Raw genomic sequence first — 22,564 nt, forward strand, 5'->3', positions numbered from 1 at the left:
TGTGATTATTTTAGCACTGAAAGATCAAGAACAGTCATGTTTGCTTTAGTGAATGGAATTGTCTTAAATGAAGCAATGGCAGTGAAGAGAGGCAGCCATTTTGCAGCAGTTACAATCCACAGTGCAAGGAAACTATGCTTTCCATCTAACAGACTTTTTATATATAAGAAAAACAGGAGAACACACATTTTCAACTGCATTTGTCTTAGCTGGTACATGCTTCAATTAATGCAAACAGAGGATCACCTGTAAATAATGAGGTTTCACACAAAGAAACAGTGGCATGCTTTGGTGTTTACAGATACTGAGGGAAGATGCCATTTTCTACGGATCCTGCTCCTCCTTTCTCCCAAGTACTTGTCAACTATGGTGCTTTAAGTTGCGGAAAGCCCAAGAGTGTGCCATAGTTCACTGTAATAAACAATGGGCTTCTAAATCCCACTAAAGCTTTTGGGTATGTGTGCATGTGTGGCTTGATTTGTATTTAACTTAATGTAGAAGCATGCGGGATGCCTCGTTTTAACATGACTGCCTTTTAGCTAGGGAAATTATCACAGGGCAAGAAAGGAGTAATTCACTCATATATGAATAGGTATGTTTGTGTGTGTGTGTGTATGGACTGTTTGCTCCCAATGGGATGTTAGACACTCTCACAGACCATCACAATTAAGGCAATTAATACAAAGTATCTCTCAATACTTATTTTATAACACTGTTTCAGCAAGGAAGTGCTTATTCTAAAGCAAACCTGCAAATTTCCTCTCCAGTTGAGCTCATCTCTTGCCTTCAATCACCTGTCCCCTTTTCCTTTCTCTTCCATTGCCTCTCCTAATTCTTTCATTCTACTTCTACCTCTTTTATTCAATTCTTTTGAAATATGCATGGTTAAAAGGCATTTGTGCATCTAATCTTACAGAACTCCCCAAAGTCTTATCCATCAATAGCATTTCCCGAAATCCCACATTGTTCAGGGAAAATCCTTGCTCTCGAGATGTTTATTGACTGGGGAGAAAAACACAACATATGCTGAATCACAAAATCTCAAGGGTTGAATGAACCTGAGGAGCTATCTTCTGACTCCACAGTGGTGTCGTTTCTGTAACACACTGACAACATGAATCTAACATACTGGTAAAACGATGGTCCAGCGTGCTTCTGTGAATCCTAGAATCACCACCATTGGCAGATGTAGTTATTACATATTTCTCTCAAACGATGAAAAAAACAAATGTTCTATACTTTTTAAACTGGTCCTAGTTATGCTAAGTTAATTCTTCTGCACAGGAGTTTCTCAAATATGGCTTGACAGTTTTCTACAAATATCAGGGCTGGGTTTCTAGATTGTTTCTCCTCACTCCACACACCTTCCCAGGGTACTCTCATCTATCTTGTGGCCTTAGTCATGATTCCCAAATGTTTCTCTGTAGCTCAGCTATCTTGCTTAAGCAGTAGATGTATCCATTAGTTTCTATCTCAATGTCTCAAAGGTCCCTCAGCCTGAACTGCCTTTATCATTTCCCTCTGATCCAAAACCAGTCTCTCTTGAGTCTCTTGTGTTGGTGAAACCTTCACCCACTTAGTTGCTCAAACCCCAGAGTCATCTTTCATTCCTCATCTTTCATTCCATGACAAAAACAGAGAGCAATTATGATTTTTATATACTTCAGTACCATAATAAAACTGATTGCTTAAGAAAAAAATAGTAAAGCTATATTAGCTATGTTGGGAGTTGATGTAATCAACAGAAAGAAAGCAGAGAGAAAGCAGGATTTGCAGGTAATAATATAAAACTAAATGAGTATTTAGATAATATTCTTGGAAATAAAAATATAATGGACATGTAAGAAGATATAAACAAGCAGGGTGGCTGTTCAACACAGCAGTTACATCACTGTTGGGATGCTCACATTCCATATCAATGTCTCCAGTTATGCTTCCCTAGTTCAGTTTCCTATAGGCAGCAGTTGACGGCTCAAGTACTTGCATCCCTGATACACATGTGGGAAATCAAAGAAAGCAATAAGATGACTCAAAATGATGATAAATAAAGGAATGATGTAAAATTAATATGCTGGCTTCAAAACAGAGTGAAGAGTCTTGTATTGAAGATCTTGCCATTAGCAATTTTAACATTTTTTCCCCTTTGTTAGGAATCCATATCTAAAATAACTTAAAGATTCCATGTCTGTACACTACTCCAAAGGATAGGAGAAGTAAAAAGCAGGAGTATCATTTTTGTTCTCATTTTATGAGATCTAGCCCTGATTATTTCCTGCAGTGAGTGGCTGGAAACAGTCCCAGCTGGTTTATGGAATATAAGCTTCAAAGACACTAATATTTCACTTTGAAGATAATTTCTATGCAAATAATTCACATGGGGAGGGAATTCTACTGTACATTCAGAACTGTAGCTTTCATGAGAACTAAATAATTGTTATGAACAAACAGCATTGGTTAACGTTGGGTGGGGTAATATTGATGATCTCTAATGGATGCACTGTAAGAGTCCTAAAAGAATTTTATGGGAAAACTAAGAGCTGAGAGTACTTTACAAGCTCAAAACTACTGAGTGCAGGTGGCTGTCAGCTGGAGTGTTGACAAGACAGGTATCAACTGGATATTTTAATTGTTGGTTGAGCCTGCATGAGAAATAGGATTCATTGCCAAGGAACTGAAACACAGCAAGCAAAAGATGGTAAAGGCATTTTTCTCTCTCTGAGGAGTTGGTATTTGAGTTGTTTCATTTTTCCATGTTTCAAATCTAAAACTTGAAAGTATAACAGAGAATTTTAAGAAGATAGCACCAACAGAGAAACCATAGCGATCAACCTCACTGAGTATTCCAGGTTGCTGTAAATTTATATTTTCAAAATACTTTATTTTAACAACTAACTGTAACATAAAAATAATAAAAGGCCCAGAACTCAATATTCCAATGAATACAATTTTATCGAGAGTGTTCTATAAAGCTATCATGGGGTAAAATGCTATCTGAAATATGATGTTTGTGTACCACTACAAAAGCTTTTATGTAAATCATTTATCTTCATGGACATCCTGTAAAGTAGTTAAAGCAAATAAAATTAGACAGTTCTGATCACAAATGAATAAGTAAAGCTCAGAGGCTCCAGCATCAGTAAGTGGTGGTATAGGGACCTCTAATATTCTGTTCTTTTCTCCATAGAATATCCTGTGTCCTGAGGCAAGTCTAGGATCAACCCTTAAGGAATGATTCCATGTGTTAGTTTAGCTCCCAAGATTGAGATACAAGTAATAGAAGAATAAGAGAAAAAAAATCTAGGCAAAATATTGTTGGCAATGGGATAATTTTAATGCAGCTGTTTTACTCTGGTTTGGCTCCAAAGCCTAGCTCCATTGACTCCACGGGACCCTGACCAAACTTAGCATCATAATATTAGCACTTAGTTTCCACTGTTCAAATCACTTATGATATTTGATCATGCTTTGGTGTATCTGTGATGTTCTCCCACGCCAGACCATGAGATTATGGAAGGAATGGCTAAGTGTCTTATTCAAGGTTAAGTGGCTTATCCATGCCGCATGGGGATTTGAAGCTATAAGCTGAAAGAATATAAACTATACTCCTCAAACAATAGGAGTGTTTTATTTGTTAATCAATAATCCAAGACTATTTTTACAGGTACATGATGGAGAATAAAAGATTGTGGCCTTTCTCATACTGATTCCTGCATAAAATATGTCTCTACTGACCTCTTTAACAAATGTTAAGCAAATGTATATAGCATCTTAAATTCTTAATCTATATATGTACTCATAAAGGCTGAGTATCTTTTATTAAAAACACTTTGGACCAGATGTGTTTCAGACTATTTTCAGATTTTGGTATATTCGCATATACATTATGAGATATCTTGTGGATGGAACCCAAATCTAAACACAAAAGTAATTTATGTTTCACATATATCTTATATATACAAACTGAAGGGAATTGTATACAATAATTTTACATGCACCTCCATTCTGACTGCAACCCTTCATATGAAGTCAGATCAGATGTGGCATCACGTTGTTATTCAAAAAGTTTCAGATTTTAGAGGCTTTTGGATTTCAGATTTTTTCAGTTAGGGATACTTCACCTGTATATGAAATAGATTGCTTTCTATTTGCCTTTCAAAGTTGATAAAAGCATAACTTTAAAACATGGTAATCATTATTGACCTTAAGAAGTAACTGAGAGGGGCTGGCGCTGTGGCGTAGAGGGTAAAGCTGTCGCCTGCAGTGCTGGCATCCCCTGTGGGTGCAGGTTCAAGTCCCGGCTGCTCTACTTCTGATCCAGCTCTCTGCTATGGCTTGGGAAAGCAGTAAAGGATGGCCCAAGTCCTTGGGCCCCTGTGCCCACATGGGGGATCTGGGGGAAGCTCTTGGCTCCTGGCTTTGGATAGACCCGGCACTGGCCATGGCAGCCATTTGGGGGTGTACCAGCAGATGGAAGACCTCTCTCTCTCTGTCTCTCCTTCTGTCTCTGTGTAACTCTAACTTTCAAATAAATAATAATAATAAAAGTTCAATTAAAAACATAACTGAGAACAAGCCACTGCAGAAAGAAAAAAATTAATAGACCAACAAAATATAATAGGATAGAATAAAATAAATAAAAGCCAACAAATTGAAGATGTATTTGTTCAATTACCTGTTTTGAAACTCATATATAGATTTAACAAAATATGAGATTTTTAAAGACTTATTTATTTGAAAGGCAGAATGACATAAAGAATGGAAGAGAGAAAGAGATATTCCCTAAACAGCCACAGCAGCTGGGGCTGGACAAGGCCAAAACCCGGAGCCAGGAATCCCATCCAGGTATTCTGTGTGGGTGGCAGAGACTCCAACAGTTGAGCCATCATCTACTGCTTTCCAACCACATTAGCAGGAAGTGGAATTAGAAGCAGCTGGAACTGTAACTGGCACTCTAATATGGGATGCAGGCGTCCATAGCCATAGCTTAACCTGCTGCACCATAATGCCCGCTGCAAATATGGGTTTATTTTATTTATTTATTTATTTATTTTGACAGGCAGAGTGGACAGTGAGAAAGAGACAGAGAGAAAGGTCTTCCTTTGACGTTGGTTCACCCTCCAATGGCCTCCGCAGCCTGCGCGCTGCGGCCGGCGCACCGCACTGATCCGATGGCAGGAGCCAGGTGCTTCTCCTGGTCTCCCATGCGGGTGCAGGGCCCAAGCACTTGGGCCATCCTCCACTGCACTCCCTGGCCACAGCAGAGAGCTGGCCTGGAAGAGGGGCAACCGGGACAGGATCGGTGCCCCGACCGGGACTAGAACCCAGTGTGCCGGCGCCGCAAGGCGGAGGATTAGCCTAGTGAGCCGTGGCGCCGGCCGGGTTTATTTTTATAACAAAAGAAGTAGATAGTCCCAGGCCTTTACAGCGGTATGGAATTTCATTAGGCATCTCTCCTTTTCCATTCTGCTAGTCTCTATGTAACACATCCGTCTTTATGTTCACACCACATTGGTTGCTCTCCTAGTCGTCAAGTATATGTGACAGGCAAGTAAAAGGAAAAGTGCAAAAAATAGAAGGCAGCCTACCAAATGAATACGTCTCTTTCAAAATATGCAAAGACCTCCAGAAGTTTTCTATTCATGACAAATTGGTCATAATGATGTTCCCTTAGCACCTCTACCTGCAAAGAACTTTTAAAAACTCAGTGAACAAAAACAGAAACCATCATTAGAAGGATGGTGAGAATGGATATGGAGGAAGCCAGCCTCATTATCCACAATATTTCAACATACATGTATAGCATAAACTGTTCCTAAAAAAACCACTAGCCCTTCTACCTACCATGGAAAGATGTTATTCAAAGACAAGGTATTTGTAAAATAAAAATCCAACAGAAGCACTAAATAAACCAATAGAACTAAAGGAAATTATTGACAGATGTAGATAAGATATAGATGTAGACACAAATATACATAAAAATTAATTCCTTTATATCAGTGGCAATTTGATAATGTGTAATAAGGATAACTACAATAGCAACAAAACATATTTTATATCAAGGACTAAATAAATCTAATGCAAAATACAAGAGCTTATGGAGAATCATGCAAACCTACAAAAATGTAAACAAATACCTATACAGTTGAAAAGCTGTATGATGTTCATGGATGTAAAGAGTCAATATCGTTGCCATACTGATTCCAAGTTAATTTGTAAATTTCCTGAAACAAAATATTCTTGAAGAATTTCCTACCAATGCCAATCATAAAACTGAATTTTATGATCTATTCTATTTTAACAATGTTATTGATTTTATGATAGTCAAATCTACCATTTTTGTTATCTCTGGTTTGGAATTTCTATGTTGTATAATATATCCTTCCATATCCTGAAATCAGAAAGATAGTGTCTACTTCCTTTATAGAAGGACTTTCCTTTCAGTGTGAATCATGACTTCATGGAACTTGGTGAATAGAGTTTAGGTTACAAGATAGAATTCTATAGAGCACATCGATGGGACACGACTACTAACTCCTCTTCAAGATCTTATAGCTAGAACGAAATACAAGCCATTTATAGCCAGGATCTCAAGCAAGATGTTTGCTTAGTTCAGGCAGCCAACAGCAGCCTATGCTAGAGCAATAGGAAAATATCATGTTGTTTTTTCACTGGACAGAAAGCTTGGGCCCAAAGGATACACATGGGCAGCTCTTCCAGCTCCCTCTGAATCTCCTTTGGAACTCTGTATTTGCTGCAAAGTATTTCTGAATTGGAGATATCCTATGTCAGTTCCAATTTTAATTTTCAATTCACATGTAATAATTTTACATTTTTATGGGACACAGTCCAATACTTCACTACATATACACAGAGTAAAATGATTAAACCACACAATTAGCCTTTCTATTTTCCTTTCTTTTCTTTGCATTTGGAGCCAACCAATTCCTTCCTTCCAGTTCTTCATACAGCATATAATATGTCATTGTGAACCATTCTGACCCCGCTGTGCTGTGCAACACTAGAACTTGTTACTTCTGTCTCACTATTTTGGTACCTGTTATCAAACCACCTTCTACATCTCTTCTCCACAATGTTTCCAACCTCTAGTAATCAGTATTCCAGGTCGATATTGAATAACTTCTAAAATCTATTTATCAGAGGGCATGCAGAGTTTGCCTTCTGTGCCTTGTTTCATCCATTTTGCTGCAAATGTCAGGATTTCATTTCTCTTTTATGGCCATTTTAATTTTTAACTAATATTCTCATTATCTTTAGGACCCACAAACATTTTTTTTTCTCCTTAACCCCTTAATATTTCTCAAGTTTCCATCCTTCTTTTCTTATTTTTTTTTAAGATTTTTATTTATTTACTTGAAAGAGTTACAGGGAGAGAAGAAGAGGCAGAGAGAGAGAGAGAGAGGTCTTCCATCCCATGGTTCACCCCCCAATTGGCCGCAATGGCTGGAGCTGCGCTGATCTGAGGCCAGGAGCTTCTTCCGAGTCTCCCACATGGGTGCAGAGGCCTAAGGACTTGGGCCATCTTCTACTGCTTTCCCAGGCCATAGCAGAGAGCTGGATCAGAAGTGGAGCAGCTGGAACTCGAAACAGCGCCCTTATGGGATGCCCTCACTGCAGGTGGCAGCTTTACCCACTATGCCACAGCGCCAGCCCCCATCCTCCTTTTAAATATTTGTTCTTCTCTTGATACATATGTGTGTGTTATGTATTTTTTCCCCTAAGCTCCTCTCTAGGAACACTGATTGGCAGAACTCATTCTGAGCAATACATGAGGAAAATTTTTGATCTTACCTTTGTTTTCTTTCCTAATGCTACTCACTCACACTGCTTTTTCCTCCCAAAATTACCCAAGGCACAACTCTCAGTCTGCACTTTCTCCTCAAATCTATCTGTGCTGTTCCCTGTTCCTGCAGCCTGAATCACTTAGCTAAGCTACCCTGATAAGTTAATCTGCATGATGAGTGGTGCTGGATAGACACAGGTTCTGTCTTGCTCCTTCCCCTTAATATGTATGCACTGAGGAGGAATTTTAATCAGTCCTAATACAAATAACTAATTTGAATGTGGATTATGGGGATAAAATATCTCCTGCAGAACAGTTGTGGGGAGGCTAAAGTATGATCATGCATGTGAAAAGTTTGCAAAAAATAAAGCACAAGGCAGATCTAAAGAGGATCATTTTTATTTCTGTCACTGGCAAGCAAGCAAAGAAAGGAGCTATTTGTTCCAACTTCTTTTATATACTTCAAGGCACATTAGTTAGGTGCTGCCTTCTGTAGGTACAGAGAGCTGGGGGCACAAGTGCTATTTTAATTCTGGGAAAACCATGATAGTAGGAAAGTCAAAATCAGGATGGGAAATAGAACACAAGGTGTATAGGCAAACAGTCCTTATATCTAAGTGTGGGGAAGAGATTTCAGACAATCAGCATGGCTTTATACCATGGATTACTATGGATATAAAAGATGATCACCCAGGCAGCAAATGTAGACTGAAAAGGGAAGAAGTGTGGCTGGCACTGTAGCATAGCAGGTTAAGTCATGAACTGCAGTGCCAACATCCTATATGGGTGACAGTTTGAGTCCTGGATGCTCCATTTCAGATCCAGCTCCCTAGTAATGCACACGGGAAAGCAGCGGAGAACTGCCCAAGTGCTTGGGCCCCTGCACCCAGGTGGCAGACCTGCAAGAAGTTCTAGGCTTCTCTCTTCAGCCTGCCCCAGCACAGGTCGTTGCAGCTATTTGGGGAGTGAATCAGCAGATGGCAGATTCTCTTTCTTTCCTCCTCTCTCTCTCTCTTTGTAACTCTGCTTTCAAATAAATAAATAAAATCTTTAAAAAAAAAATAAGATGCTCTGGGCTTGAATCCTAGAAAGCAACATATTTAAGAATCAGACCTGGGAAGAGTATCCTGCTAATGGAGTATTCAGAGAGGTGGGAAGAAAATCAAGCAATAGGGGGTCGGCGCTGTGGCACAGTAGGCTAAGTCTCTGCCTATGGCGTGGATCCCATATGGGTGCCGGTTCAGGTCCCAGCTGCTCTTCTTCCCAAGCATTTCTCTGCTATGGCCTGGGAAAGCAGTAAAGCAGTAGCAGATGGACCAAGTGTTTGGGCCCCTGCACCTGCGTGTGTGACCTGAAAGAAACTCCTGGATCCTGGCTTTGGATTGGTCCAGCTCCAGCCGTTGCAGCAATTTGGGGAATGAACCAGTGGATGGAAGACCTTTCTCTCTGTCTCTCCCTCTCTCTGACTGTAACTCTACCTCTCAAATAAATAAAAACAAAATCTTAAAAATTAAAAGGAAAGAAAGAATGAAAACCAGGCAATAATGCCACTCTCATTGTCACCTGCTGCTTGGCACTTCTTATGTGCCAGAACATATGCAAATCTCTTCACATTCATTTTTTATTCCTAACCATCACAACAACCCTACGAGACCAAAACTGCTACAATTTCCAATAACACAGACAACATTTAGAATAAGTAAATAAGTTCCATAATCCACATTAATCATAACATTCCTGCTGGGATTCTACAGATTAAACTTTTGACTCCACTTAAAAATTACCTGGATCCATGCCTTTTTCCATATGACCTTGTAGTCCTTCCCACTGGATGTACAACATACTTTTTAAAAAATATTTATTTTTATTTATTTGAAAGATAGAGTTACAGAGAGGCAGAGAGAGAGAGAGAGAGAGAGAGAGAGAGAGAGTCTTCCATCTGCTGGTTCACTCCCCAGATGGCCATAATGGCCAGAGCTACACAAATCTGAATCCAGGAGCCAGGAGCTTCTTCCAAGTCTTCCGTGCAGGTTCAGGGGCCCAAGGATTTGGGCCATCTTCTACTGCTTTCCCAGGCCATAGCAGAGAGCTGGATCGGAAGTGGAGCAGCCAGGATTCGAATTGGCACCCATATGGGATACCGGTCTACGCCACAGTGCCAGCCCCACTCAACGTACTTTTCTACTCCTTACTCTGAGCTTTGCCATTGGAGCATTATAAGAAATATAGGCAGAAACAACAATGTCTCTAGGACGTAAGAAGCATGCTATACTACTATTTACTCTCTTATGTTTCTGGCACGAGTCCCAGCCTGCTGCTTCCCTAGCCTGGTTCCCAAAATGATGTTGCAAGGAACTTACCTAGTTCCATCTGCAACTAGCTGGCCTTGAAGTTTGGGGTACACTCAGGTAGCAAACCTATGCTAGACTGGCAGCATCCCAGATGATCCACAGATACATGGCTAATCCAGCTGGGATCAGAAGAACCATCCCAACGGATAACTTGACATATGAAAAAACCTCAGACTGCTTCTTAGTGAATTGCATGAAGTGTGTAATGTTTATTACACAGCATTATTGTTGCAATAGCTAACTGATGCAGAAATGAACCTAGGCAATATCTGAAAAATATTAGAGATATCAGTAGAGTTGAATTTTAAGAAAGAAAAGATAAGCCATCATGACAAAATGCTGCAAAATTAAATAAGTATACATGGAAACATTTCATAGCATTTTTCTCTGCAAATAGGTTTGAATTACAGTGTGGTGCCTCAGCCAACCCACGGGCAAGCAGAAAGCATGAAATTTTCACACACCAATAGTCATTGTGACAGACAAGCAGATGTCTCCAGAAAGAAACTCCATTTAGACAACTGGCAGATGGGATACTGTGGCCGCCAAGTACAGCACATGTTCAGCACGGCTGTGAACTCCAGCTCTACTGCTGTGAGGAAGCAAAGAAGCCTGAGGGGAGGCAGCTAGGTGATATCAGGTGTGGAAATCAGGCACAAGTTATTCTGCTGTACATTAATGCTGCTTCCCAGAAAAATCCACATTTGATGGATTTGTTTACATATCCAAACACCACAGAAAGCAAAGCATAAACATAATCAGGCAGTTTAGGTCTTACGACTCTATGCTTTTTGGTTAGATGGTCATTTATTAGACATAACATTATAATGGTAGTTTTGAATTTATTATAATTTGTATAATTCTTAAAGAAACTTTTCATAATATAAGATACTGCCAAAGTTGATAATTTCCTATTTTATCCATTAGGAATATGTTTGAGCTTAGCCAAAGGCTGTGAAGCAAGATTACAATGCAGAAAAGACCAGAAAGAACATCAAGACACCTGCATTTGAGTGTTGACCATGCTATTCACCATCACCTTGACCTAATCTTACTCTCGTCAGAGGTTCCATTTATAAAAGAAGAGAACAAATCATAGTAGTTGCTTCTAACCTGAATTACTTACAAAGCTGACTTCCTACTCTAAAAAAACCAATCACTAAAATATAGCACTGAACTCTGTGTATTACACAGAATTCTTAGAACATCTTACTGGAAAAACATAGAAATTCTTTAAAAATTATATTATCAGTATAGCCCTAGCAAGATTGTGACATGAGGAATCTTTTAATAATAAATCAACAAAGACCAAAGAAAAATTTTAAAAATGAAAAATGTTCACCCTTAGAACTTCTCACCACAATATTTGAGGAATTTTGTTTAGATATAGTTGATATAAAACAGGATCAAAGAATGGCTCACAATTCCTCTTCCTAAGAGAATGGAGCGACATTAAAGAGATTAAGTAAGAGCAACACTCAAGGGGCCAGTGCTGTGGCATAGCGGGTAAAGCTGCTGCCTGCAGTGCCGGCATCCCATATGGGTGCTGGTTTTAGTCCTGGCTGCTCCACTTCCGATCCAGCTCTCTGCTATGGCCTGGGTAAGCAGTAGGAGATGGCCCAAGTCCTTGGGCACCTGTACCCGTGTAGAAGAAACTCCTGGCTCCTGGCTTCAGATTGGCACAGCTCCAGCCATTGCTGCTAATTGGGGAGTGAACCAGTGGATGGAAGACCTCTCCCTCTCTCTCTTTGCCTCTCCTTCTCTGTGTAAATCTGACTTTCAAGTAAATAAATAAATCTTTCAAAAAAGAAAAAAAAAAACACTGGAGATGGAAACTCTGGCAGAATATTCCAGAAAATCTGACCTTTGAGAGTTTAGCTGAATCCTGAAGGCCACCAGAGAATCAACCACCTGCACTGACTGGGAGCACCTGAGTCTCAGGAGCAGAGCTTTGTGAGAACCTGGCAACGACACCAACAGACATTTTGGAAATGGTGGCAACTACGCCCAAAAGACTCCTTGGGAACTGAATCGATTTTTGTGATCCAGTTTCTCAGTGGAGTAAAGATGTGACTCAACATTAGATAGCACTCTTCGAAATGGAGAGGAATCCTCTAATTTAAAGGAGGGACAGCTAAAGACAGTGTTGGGCTATAGAGAGATCGGTACCATTTTCTCACGTGCTACAGCAGCTGTGCTGGAGGGAGAGTAAAGCCAGTCTTCCTTCTCACTGGACTTCTACACCCTGATGTAGGAGGAACAGTCTAAACCATAGCGGTATCCCTGGTATGAAACAGAATGCCCCCCACTGGCAGTCTACACATCCACAGAGGGGATCCATCATGACAATTTGTATTTGGAGCAGAGATTAGGCCAACTGAAAGTCAGAGACCAAAAGTTGCTCCTCCATGCAAAGGTCGCAACCAAGGGAAAAAAAAATCCTTGCAAAGAAAAACTCCTTATGAGAGCTTACACACCATTTCCACTTACCTCTCCCTCTCCCGCCAGCTATAGGCATTCAAGTTTTGGACTTATAATACAAAGATATTCTTTATTAATTTTAATTCAGGATTCCAAATTAATTCATAAAATAAATATCTTGATGGAGCTGAAAGATACCAAAGAAAATCATTACAGATTTTGGAGGCATAGCTCAAGCCCAGATCAGCTTGTCATCTTTCAAGAATAATAGACCAGAACAGAAAACACTACCACTGAGTCTATAAAGAGATCCCGCCACCCGAAAGGAGATATAACACGAAAGAACCCACTGAAAATCATACTTCTGAAGATTTATTCCAGGAAACAGAATTAATTTTTAGTAGAAAATGCTTAACTTTTAAGAAATTAATGAATATATGATACAGTGAAAAGAAGATGGTGAAGTGAGATAGCTGGCAGGACTGAGAAAAGTTTTAAGGAGCAAAACCAAAGCAAAAATTTTAACAGCATAAATAAAACATACAATTTACATTGTAGAGAACTGAGTTGCTGGTGAATCCCATCTTGAAAATGAACACTTTGTTGGCCGGTGCCGTGGCTCAACAGGCTAATCCTCCACCTTGCGGTGCCGGCACACTGGGTTCTAGTCCCGGTCAGGGCACCAATTCTGTCCCGGTTGCCCCTCTTCCAGGCCAGCTCTCTGCTGTGGCCAGGGAGTGCAGTGGAGGATGGCCCAAGTCCTTGGGCCCTGCACCCAATAGGAGACCAGGATAAGTACCTGGCTCCTGGCTTCGGATCAGCGCGGTGCGCCAGCCGCAGCGCACTGGCCGCGCCGGCCATTGGAGGGTAAACCAATGGCAACGGCAAAGGAAGACCTTTCTCTCTGTCTCTCTCTCTCACTGTCCACTCTGCCTGTCAAAAAAAAAAAAAAAAAAAAAAGAAAGAAAGAAAATGAACACTTTGGGGTTTCAAAGGAAAGAAGATAAAGAGATGAGAACAGAGATAACAAACAGACTTAGAGTAAAAAATAAAATATAGGAATATCCATTTTTCTAAAAAAGGTTTCTAGAATTAAACTATATGAAAATAACCTTTGTAATTATAGTAGAATCCCATCCCATCTCCCAATCTGATTTTAAAAAATATTTTGATTGAAAAGACTCTCCATATCAAATTTTATAAGCAGCTAATATCTAAACAAGTTAGAAAATTAGTGAACCTATTGAATCAAGGCAAAAAAGATTCACACAAACACTCAAATTTTGAAAAGGAAAACAGGGTATTATCAAAGGGAAAACAACTCAGATATCTCATGCAGAATATCAAAAGACAAGGGACCAGCAAGTAGGCTCTGAGAAGATTAAGATCTTAAAATATTGTTTCCATTCAAGGCACAATCCATGTGCACAAACTACAGGAAGACATCTCTGTACTTTCAAAGACTCCAGAGCATACCTACAAAATTCAGCACACAAATTCAGCTCCCAAAATGAATAAAATTGAGAACACACAAGTGCCATAACTGGTGAGTACAAAATATATAAATCACTCTAAAAATAAGGTTGTAAAGAGAATGCACTCACATATTTGGTTCGCAGGAAAAGGTGTATAATTTAAAAATGTATACAAGCATAATGATAATTAATCGGAAGAAACGCTCAGGAGTTTATAATAGCCCAAACTGGGAAGTAAACACTTAGGGGAGAGATATTCAAGTACGTTAATTTCCTCATCCTGCCCTGTCAGGCTTCATTCTTGGCACTGAGACTTGGAGTCATTCAGATGAGTCAGTTACATGAAGACCATAAGGAGGGTGAGGGGAGGATGGTATCAGTAATTCTTTCAATGGTGGGGGAAAAAAATGATTGACTTCTTTGAATTTGCCTTCTGGAAGATAGCTTTTCCCAGAGCAGGAATAAATTTCAGCACGAAGCTTCAAACCAGAAGCATGAACTGTTAAAGCATAATGTGTAATTACTATAAAAGACGTGCTTAGTTGTCATTTACCATTAATTGGCAAGGCATAAAAAGTTCAAGTATTTTGAAAGTTTCAGTTATTCTTTATATAACTAGCTGAAATGGGAGTGATGTCAATGTAGCCAACTTGGGGTAGCATACAAAGAAATGAAAGCAGGAATGTTGGACACCTAAATTATACGTATGCTTTTAATGAAAACTTACTTTTCATCCAGTTCGAACACGTGCTGTCAGAACATCAGAGAGAACTCTCCCCTGTCACTCTTTTCTGGCGTCCCTGTGCACGCGGTGGCGGGGCCCAGGGCGCGGCTGGGAGAAAGCAGGGCAACAGGGTGCTCGAGGCGCAGTGGGGCGACGAAGGCAAAGGGAAGGCGACGGATCTGCTGGCGCGGAGCGGTGACATCCTCCTGCCGGCCATACACAGTTATGGGTGATGTGGAATACGCTTTTCATCTTTTACCCGGTGGCGTAATTAACCCAGACGTTACTGCGTTCTTTGGGAAAGGTGTAGTAATTCATCGACCAGGATTGTTTGAAGAGGCAGAGAAAAATGTTTAAAAAAGGAAAAGGTCTGAAAGGCTCTTGGAAGAGGGCTTAGCGTACCTGGCAGAGCTCCTATGGTAGTTGATTTCCATCAAGCAGTCACTTGGTGTCCAGGAACCTCAGAGACAAGAACAAGCGGGAAAAAAATTGGGGGAGCCATGTAAAAGGTCATTAGCCCAGCTTATTCTTTGAAAGCTGCTGAGAGTGGGTTGAGGATGTGCAATCTTGTTTCTGACTTTGCTGGCCTCTCTGAGAGGTTCAAAGTTCCAACTAACGGGAACAGATCTAGACAGCCCTCTTTGGAAATGGTCATTGAAGGTGAGCTACCAAAATTAAAGGGTTATATGGAAAGGATTAAACCAACGATGAGAGATGGAATTTATTTCCTTTTATGAGACCCTACATAGACCACCAAAGAAAATCTTGGTTGAAGGTGCAAATGCTTCACTCTGAGATACTGATTTGGAGACTTGCCCTTTTTAATCTCTTCAAACCATATGGTAGGAGGTGTTTGTACAGGTTTGGGTATGGCCTCCCAGAATTTTGGGAAGGTGTGTAGAGTTGTGAAAGCTTATACAACTACATTTGGTATTGGTGTGCTTCCTACAGAGCAAGAAAATGAAATTGGAGAATTATTGCAAACACGAGGAAGAGGGTTTGCTGTAACACCAGAAGGAAAGCAAGATGTGGCTGGTTGGCCCTTGTTTTATTCAAATATTCACATATGATTAATGGATTTACTGCACTGGCACTTACCAAACTGGATATTTTGGATGTGTTTACGGAAATCAAAGTTGGAGTTACTTACAAGTTAGATGGTGCAATCATACCTCACTTCCCAGCAAACCAAGAAGTCATAAATAAGGTTGAAGTTCAACATAAGTCTCTCTCAGGATGGAACACAGACATATCAAATGCAAGGGCATTTAAAGAACTACCCAGTAATGTATAAAACTATGTCTGATTTATTGGAGATGAGCTTCAAATTTCAGGTAAATGGATTAGTATAGGTTAAATCCAGAGAATCTATGATTCAGCTTTTTTAAGGATTGCCAGTAATGCAAGAAACACTCTGTGAGAGGGAAGGAAAAGACTGATATTTCTCTACTGGCTGCATTGAAGTGAGTTGTAAGCCCTACCATGGCTTCCAATATTTTAAGATGCATAGCTATTGGGGATATACATTTTGGCATATTCCAATGTCAGCTTTCCTTAGCTGGCATAACTGCCATTCATCTGTTGCTCCAGCTGCTCAAGGTGCCATTTTTTTTTAACTGTTTAGTGATAGTATAATACATGCTATTTGGAATAAAAAAAAGTGGTATGGTTTTCAGTATGGTTTTTCTTCATTATTGTCATTGTGTGTTCTTAAATTTGATCCCTATTAGGTGGTAAGGACAATTAATGCAGTTTTGCACAAATATTTTTACATTCTGATCATTCAATTTTGTCATTGTATTCTTTGCTGTTAGAAAAATGATGAAAGGTAGGGTTTCTATAAATTTTTGCAAACCCACAAATCTGTTTAAACTGTCTACTGTTCATTTTCTGCTGAGACCATTGCAAAATTGAGCTTTGGTGGGAGAAGAGGGAGTTATATCCATGGGTACTTTAATTTGTACAGACCCAGAACTTATTTTTGGCTTAAGTTATATAATACATTGAACATCTAGTTGATTGTCCAAAGAGAAAAGATGTTCCCACAAACAACAATGTTAATGTTAAATACAATTAGTTATTAAAGGATCTGTTATGATAATTGGTACATATTTTTCTTTAATTTCAGACATTAACTCTGAAGTGTATATCTTTCTTTTTTTATCATACCATTATTTCTAAATCTGATAGATTGATTTTTCAACATTTTGAGCCTGTCAATATGCCTTCTAAATCATCTGTATCTGTCCACATGAATCTAAACTATTGGCCATAATTTTGATCATGTGTTCATTTCACTTTTTCTTGAAAAAAAAAAAGAAGTGTTATTTTTACAATTAGGCTTCACATATTGTATTGTTAGATTGCTTTCCAATGAATTTTTTACATGTTTAAATTAGATGCTACTTTATTTTATTATACCATCAATAGCTGATTAAAAAGAATGAAATATTTCTAGTAAAAAAAGTCTTGAGGCATCTTAAATGGTCCACTGGGCAGCAGGTGCTACCACTTTCAGTGTTATCCTTCCAGGGATGGGGAACCTTTCTGCTACCAGAGGCCATTGGATATTTATTACATTAGTCGTGGGCCATGCAAAATTCTTAACTTAAAATTTAGCCTGCTATAGATTTATTACATTTAGAATCTCAACAGTTGTCACCTTGGGAGGGACAGATCAAGTGATTGTGTGGGCCTCATACAGCCCATGAGCCAGATGTCCCCTAGCCCTTTGAGAGATTCCCTGTTGTTAACAAGCAACCTAACCAGAGTTCAGCAGCAAGCATCATTCATTCTGAAGAACAGGAACATTAAATTGGCACTCTATTTCACCTATAGACAATGTTAAAAGTGAAGACAAAGAGAATTAGGAGTGGAGAGGAAGGAAAATAGATACACTTTTTTTTAAAGATTTTATTTATTTGAGAGGTAGAGTTACAGACAGTGAGAGGGAGAGACAGAGAGAAAGGTCTTCCTTCCGTTGGTTCACTCCCCAGGTGGCCACAATGGCCAGAGCTGCACCGATCCAAAGCCAGGAGCCAGGAGATTTTTCCCAGTCTCCCACGAGGGCTTGGGCCACCTTCCACTGCTTTCCCAGGCCACAGCAGAGAGCTGGATTGGAAGAGGGGCAGCCAAGACCAGATCCATCGCCCATATGGGATGCAGGCACTGCAGGCAGAGGATTAACTTACTGTGCCACTGGGCACCAGCCCCACAGATACACTTTTTTGTTTGTTAAAGGAAGGTGAGTTTCAGAGAAAGTTAACCTACCCAGATTGACACCATGAGTTCCAAGCCTGGTACTTCGCACTATAATCTACTGCCTCTTAAATTAGCTAAATATTGAAATTAAAAGAAATAAAGGAAAAAGAGACATAAAATGCTTAGTTTGTTCAGAATTATTAGAAAAAGAGAAATCTTGAAAACATGAAAATAGTTTATATTTACTTTAATCCTTCAAAGTATAAATCATTTGTTTTGTATCTGCTTTGAAACTTTAGAACTAGATGTTTGAAAAGCTTTATGTTTAATTCTATTCACTAATTGAAACCATGTGTGCAGTGTTAAGTATAGTTCAGAATCAGCACCTACCTAATCATATCAAAGCAAACATCAAGGTCAGGTAATTCTTGCCCTAAACCATGGGGAAATTTTTGCTGAATCTTTTTTAAGCTACTTTACTATCTAGCACATTAATCAAATTACCTAAATAACCATGAACCTGCCATTTCACTTTGTGATGCACAGCCTGCTGGGCACATTCCCTGATTCCCTTCCCAGGACCCCACCTGGCATTGTTCATTTCTTACATCCAATTAAGCACCAAGTCGTACCTATTTTATTTCCATATACGTATGGAAAATATACTCCGATTTTCACAGACACAATCCTCCATCTTAGGTTATAGTAATATCTTTCTAATTGTTCTTCCTATAATTACTTTAGCATTATCCCTAATCCATTTTCAATATCAGAGAAAGGTAATAGTTTTATAAAAGAAAGTGTGATTGTAATCTTCATGCTTAAAGTGGATAAAATCCTTAGGTGGATAAATGGGGAAAAAAAATGTCTGTTGGTTCTTCTTTATGGATTACCTTTCAGATCTCAGATTTCCTGGGACAAGTCTTTTCTGTACTCTGACCATCAAATCCCCACCAGGCATTCTCAAAGCAGCCTACCTTTCACCTTAGCTAATGACTTTTATTACACTGGTAATTAGTTATTCAGTGTTTGATTTCCTAACAAGACCTTAAGGGCCAAGAAGCCAGAACCCACTTTGGTCTTGTTTGTGGCTCTGTTTTGGGGCCTCAAGGCAACAGTTGGTGCTTAATATTTACTGAGTTAATTGATTCAATTGTAACTATACTTGTATTTTATACAAACTTGAGAAGAGACAGAAGAATGTCTGTTATCTGGTATTTTCACTGAAAGATCAAAGGGGTCTTTGAGTTTTAATTTTACAAATAATGGTCAATTTATTGCTAATGAAGCAAGAAGTGTCATAAAAAGCAAAGCTTAAACAGCTGAAAGGCTGTTCAGATCTCAGGTCATCTGCACAGTTTTCAACCAAATGACCAACACACTTTGTGCAACCTCAGGGAAAATCTACCTGAGCCAACAATTAGATTAAAATGAACTATTTCCAGAGTGTTAGGATTGTACACTGTAATATCTGCCAGGAATTGATCATACCAACAGAACTATTTGTTCTGAAGAGAAGCATGGATTCTCTGATATGTACTTAGATCAGATTGTGGAAAAACAAATAATAATCCAGGTCATGACCCCTACTTTTTCCATTTGGGTTGTGCCAGTGTTTCAACTGCAAGTTTTGTGAATTTGTAAATTTGTTTGGCTAATGCCCTACCACAATTTCCTTAGAAGACCGCTATTGTACTGTGCCTGAGAAGTACATATCAGAATTCTCACATTTTCCTTAATGAGGAATGGAAACTGAGAAGAAGTATAGCAGAATATTCTGTCTCTTATACAACTCTATTGATCCCAGGTTAGTAAAGAGAAATCCTGATTCAGAAGCTTAAAACCAGTGAATTCACCATGTGTTCGGGGGAGGCCTCCTACCACCCTAAGCCTTCTGTGTGCCCGTGGTCCTTGCTTGGTGGCCAGGCCACTTGCTGAACTGACAAGAATCACAGGATCTTATAGCAAAGCCCAGAGGCAGCTTCCCAGCTGCAGCTATAGGCTGGATTTGGTTTCTATCCGGTGACCCCTTAGTTCAAAACTGATACATGTTGAATGTGTTCTCTGTGCCAGGTACATTCACAAAGCATATTAATATTATCCCCCAAAGTAAATTAACTTTCAGAAACAGCCACAAGTGGTAGGCCCCGTTTGTAGATCCAAGGTTGGCACTCCAGGCTTTGGATCTGGCTGAGCCATATCTATCCTACATTTGACCTCAGCTGTCATTCTCTCACAGACACATACAGCAGGAAGCATTCTTAGTGGGTGAGCTGGAGGCCTGACAGCAGGTATTACAGAGGTGCTAATGGGTGAGTAGGAGTCTCCGTAAAAGGGAGCACCCCAGTGTGTTTCTCACTGAAAGAGGGGACCAGTCCCTGCTTGTGCTGTGGTTCTGGAGCTCCACAGGCCTCTTGTTCTTATCTGGCTTTAGAGGGTCAGGCCCCGTCTCCTCTCACTGGCCTTCTTGAGCAGGCTCTCAGACTGAAGGCTGCTCAGCAAGCCTTCAGCTCAGCAAACACAGCTCAGCAAGCCCCATTCCTGTTCAAGATGTGCCTGAGAAGAACTCAAAGGTAGCAGTTGCGAATTTCCAGTTTACCTGGGCCCAAGTCCTGCCTTGGAAGGTATAAAGGTGAAGAATAATTGTTTGGTTTTGTTTTTTTTCCAGATCCAGGATACCTGCCCTATAACATCACCTCCTCCAGATTCTGATTCATGAATATTGAGCTCAAGAACGGGGATAAAGAGGCTTTATGGTCAAACTTCCCAGGAGGGTCTTGGCAGACAAAGTTCCTAATTTATCATGTTTCCTTTCCTGCAAATTAAAAATCTGGAGGGGCAGTCTTTGGTGCGGCTGTTAAGATCTAGTTCAGACACATACATCCCACATTGGAGTGCCTGGATTCAAGTCCCAATTCCAGCTTCCTGATGATGTACACCCTGGGAGGCAGCAGATAATGGATCACATACTTGGGCCCCTTCCATTCATGTGAGAGATCCACAATGAGTTCTGCTCTCTTTGCTTTGGCCTGGCCCAGCCCCAGCTGTTATGAGCACTTAGGAAATGAACAAACAGATGAGAGATATTTATTTTTCACTTTACCTCGAAGATAAATTGATATGAAATTTACTAAATTTTTTAATCGCATCACCAAATACTGAGTGTCAGTGTGCTCTCAGGTTTTAGACCTTTGTTAACAGATAAATTAGTTGAGCAGATAGAGGAAGAAGAAGACAAAGACCAGATTGTGATTTGATTTGATTCCATCCCCCCTAGTTTCTCATCATTTTTCCTTGCATTAATATGACATGATATTTAACCCATGGGTTGCACCAGTCTATAAAATATCTTTACAAAGTTCTCCCCCCACACTCACTCTGCTTGCAGTCAGTAGTCCCGGATTCATAGTCATAATGAGTTTGAAAAACAACAGCATCTCCATAATTGCGTGGCTAATAGGGGAGTCATTTACAGGAATTCAGAGTACAGGTGAGGAGGTAGGGAAGAATGAGAGCAATAGTACACATGTGGAAATTACAGGAAAAAGGACTTAGAAACTGAAGAAAGAAAAGGGAAAGTTTTGCCTTTTGATGAGTGTTGGCAATGGAATGCATTTTTGTCGATGTTTTCTCAAGCTGTTTTATTTTATATGTATACAGTTGTCATAGAAAATAAACTACTTATATGTGGTGAGTAATTAAAGTGCCTCTTGGCCCCTTACCTTTGTGCTGGCTGGAGTGACAGAAGTGACCTAAGGTTGCCTTTGATGAAAAGGTAGGAGTAGAAAACATTGGAGGTAAACATTCTGACTCTTGTTAGACCACTAAGCCAGATATATCAACAGTCCTCAGTAAGGCACGTCTTGCTTTTATTTTCAAACCCTGTTGCTTTGCTAGTCCCTATGTTCAAGATTTAGAGAAAATTCAAGTTTCTGTGGCATGAGCTGTCTACTTCAAATACATGCAAACCTTGCTGACTATTCCTAAAACCTATATTCCATCCAAAAGAAAACATGATATAAACAACACTGTTTCATGGATTCTTTGGCAATAATCTAGTAGCTTTTTATGTTTATACTCAGGACAATTTAGCTAATTCCATCAGACTACTTTTAAGACCTGTTTGTTCAGGATAAAGGACTCTCATAGATTCAAGACCACAAAATTGCACAACTGTAGACACCACACACCTGGAACATTCCAGGTCTCCAGGCCATGGAGTCAATGGGGTTTTTTTTTTATTATTGTTATATGCAACTCTCCACAAAGGGGTCCCAAATTGACATAAGATCCCTGTCTCCAAAGTCTTCATTTGGAACATGGGTCATTAAACAACCAATGTAAACGCCTGCTAGAAACTGTCATCATAGGGGTTGGTGCTGTGGCACCTGCAGCACCAGCATCCCATATGGGCAATGGTTTGAGTCCCAGCTGCTCTGCTTATGATCCAGCTCCGTTAGTGTGCCTGGAAAAGCAGTGGAAGATGGCCTAAGTCCTTGGGCCCCTGCACCCACATGGGAGACTAAGATGACGCTCCTGGTTCCTGGCTTCAGCCTGGTCCAGTCCTGACCATTGCAGCCACTTTGGGGAT

The 22,564-nt window shown here is 39.9% G+C and overlaps 1 pseudogene; it reads left to right on the top strand.

Moving 5' to 3' along the window:
* Positions 1-14,754: 14,754 nt before the first annotated feature.
* Positions 14,755-16,160, top strand: LOC133774284 (adenylosuccinate synthetase isozyme 2-like; annotated as a pseudogene).
* The last annotated feature ends 6,404 nt before the right edge of the window (positions 16,161-22,564 follow it).

Source organism: Lepus europaeus, chromosome 15, assembly GCF_033115175.1.
Source record: "Lepus europaeus isolate LE1 chromosome 15, mLepTim1.pri, whole genome shotgun sequence".
Lineage (NCBI taxonomy): Eukaryota > Metazoa > Chordata > Mammalia > Lagomorpha > Leporidae > Lepus > Lepus europaeus.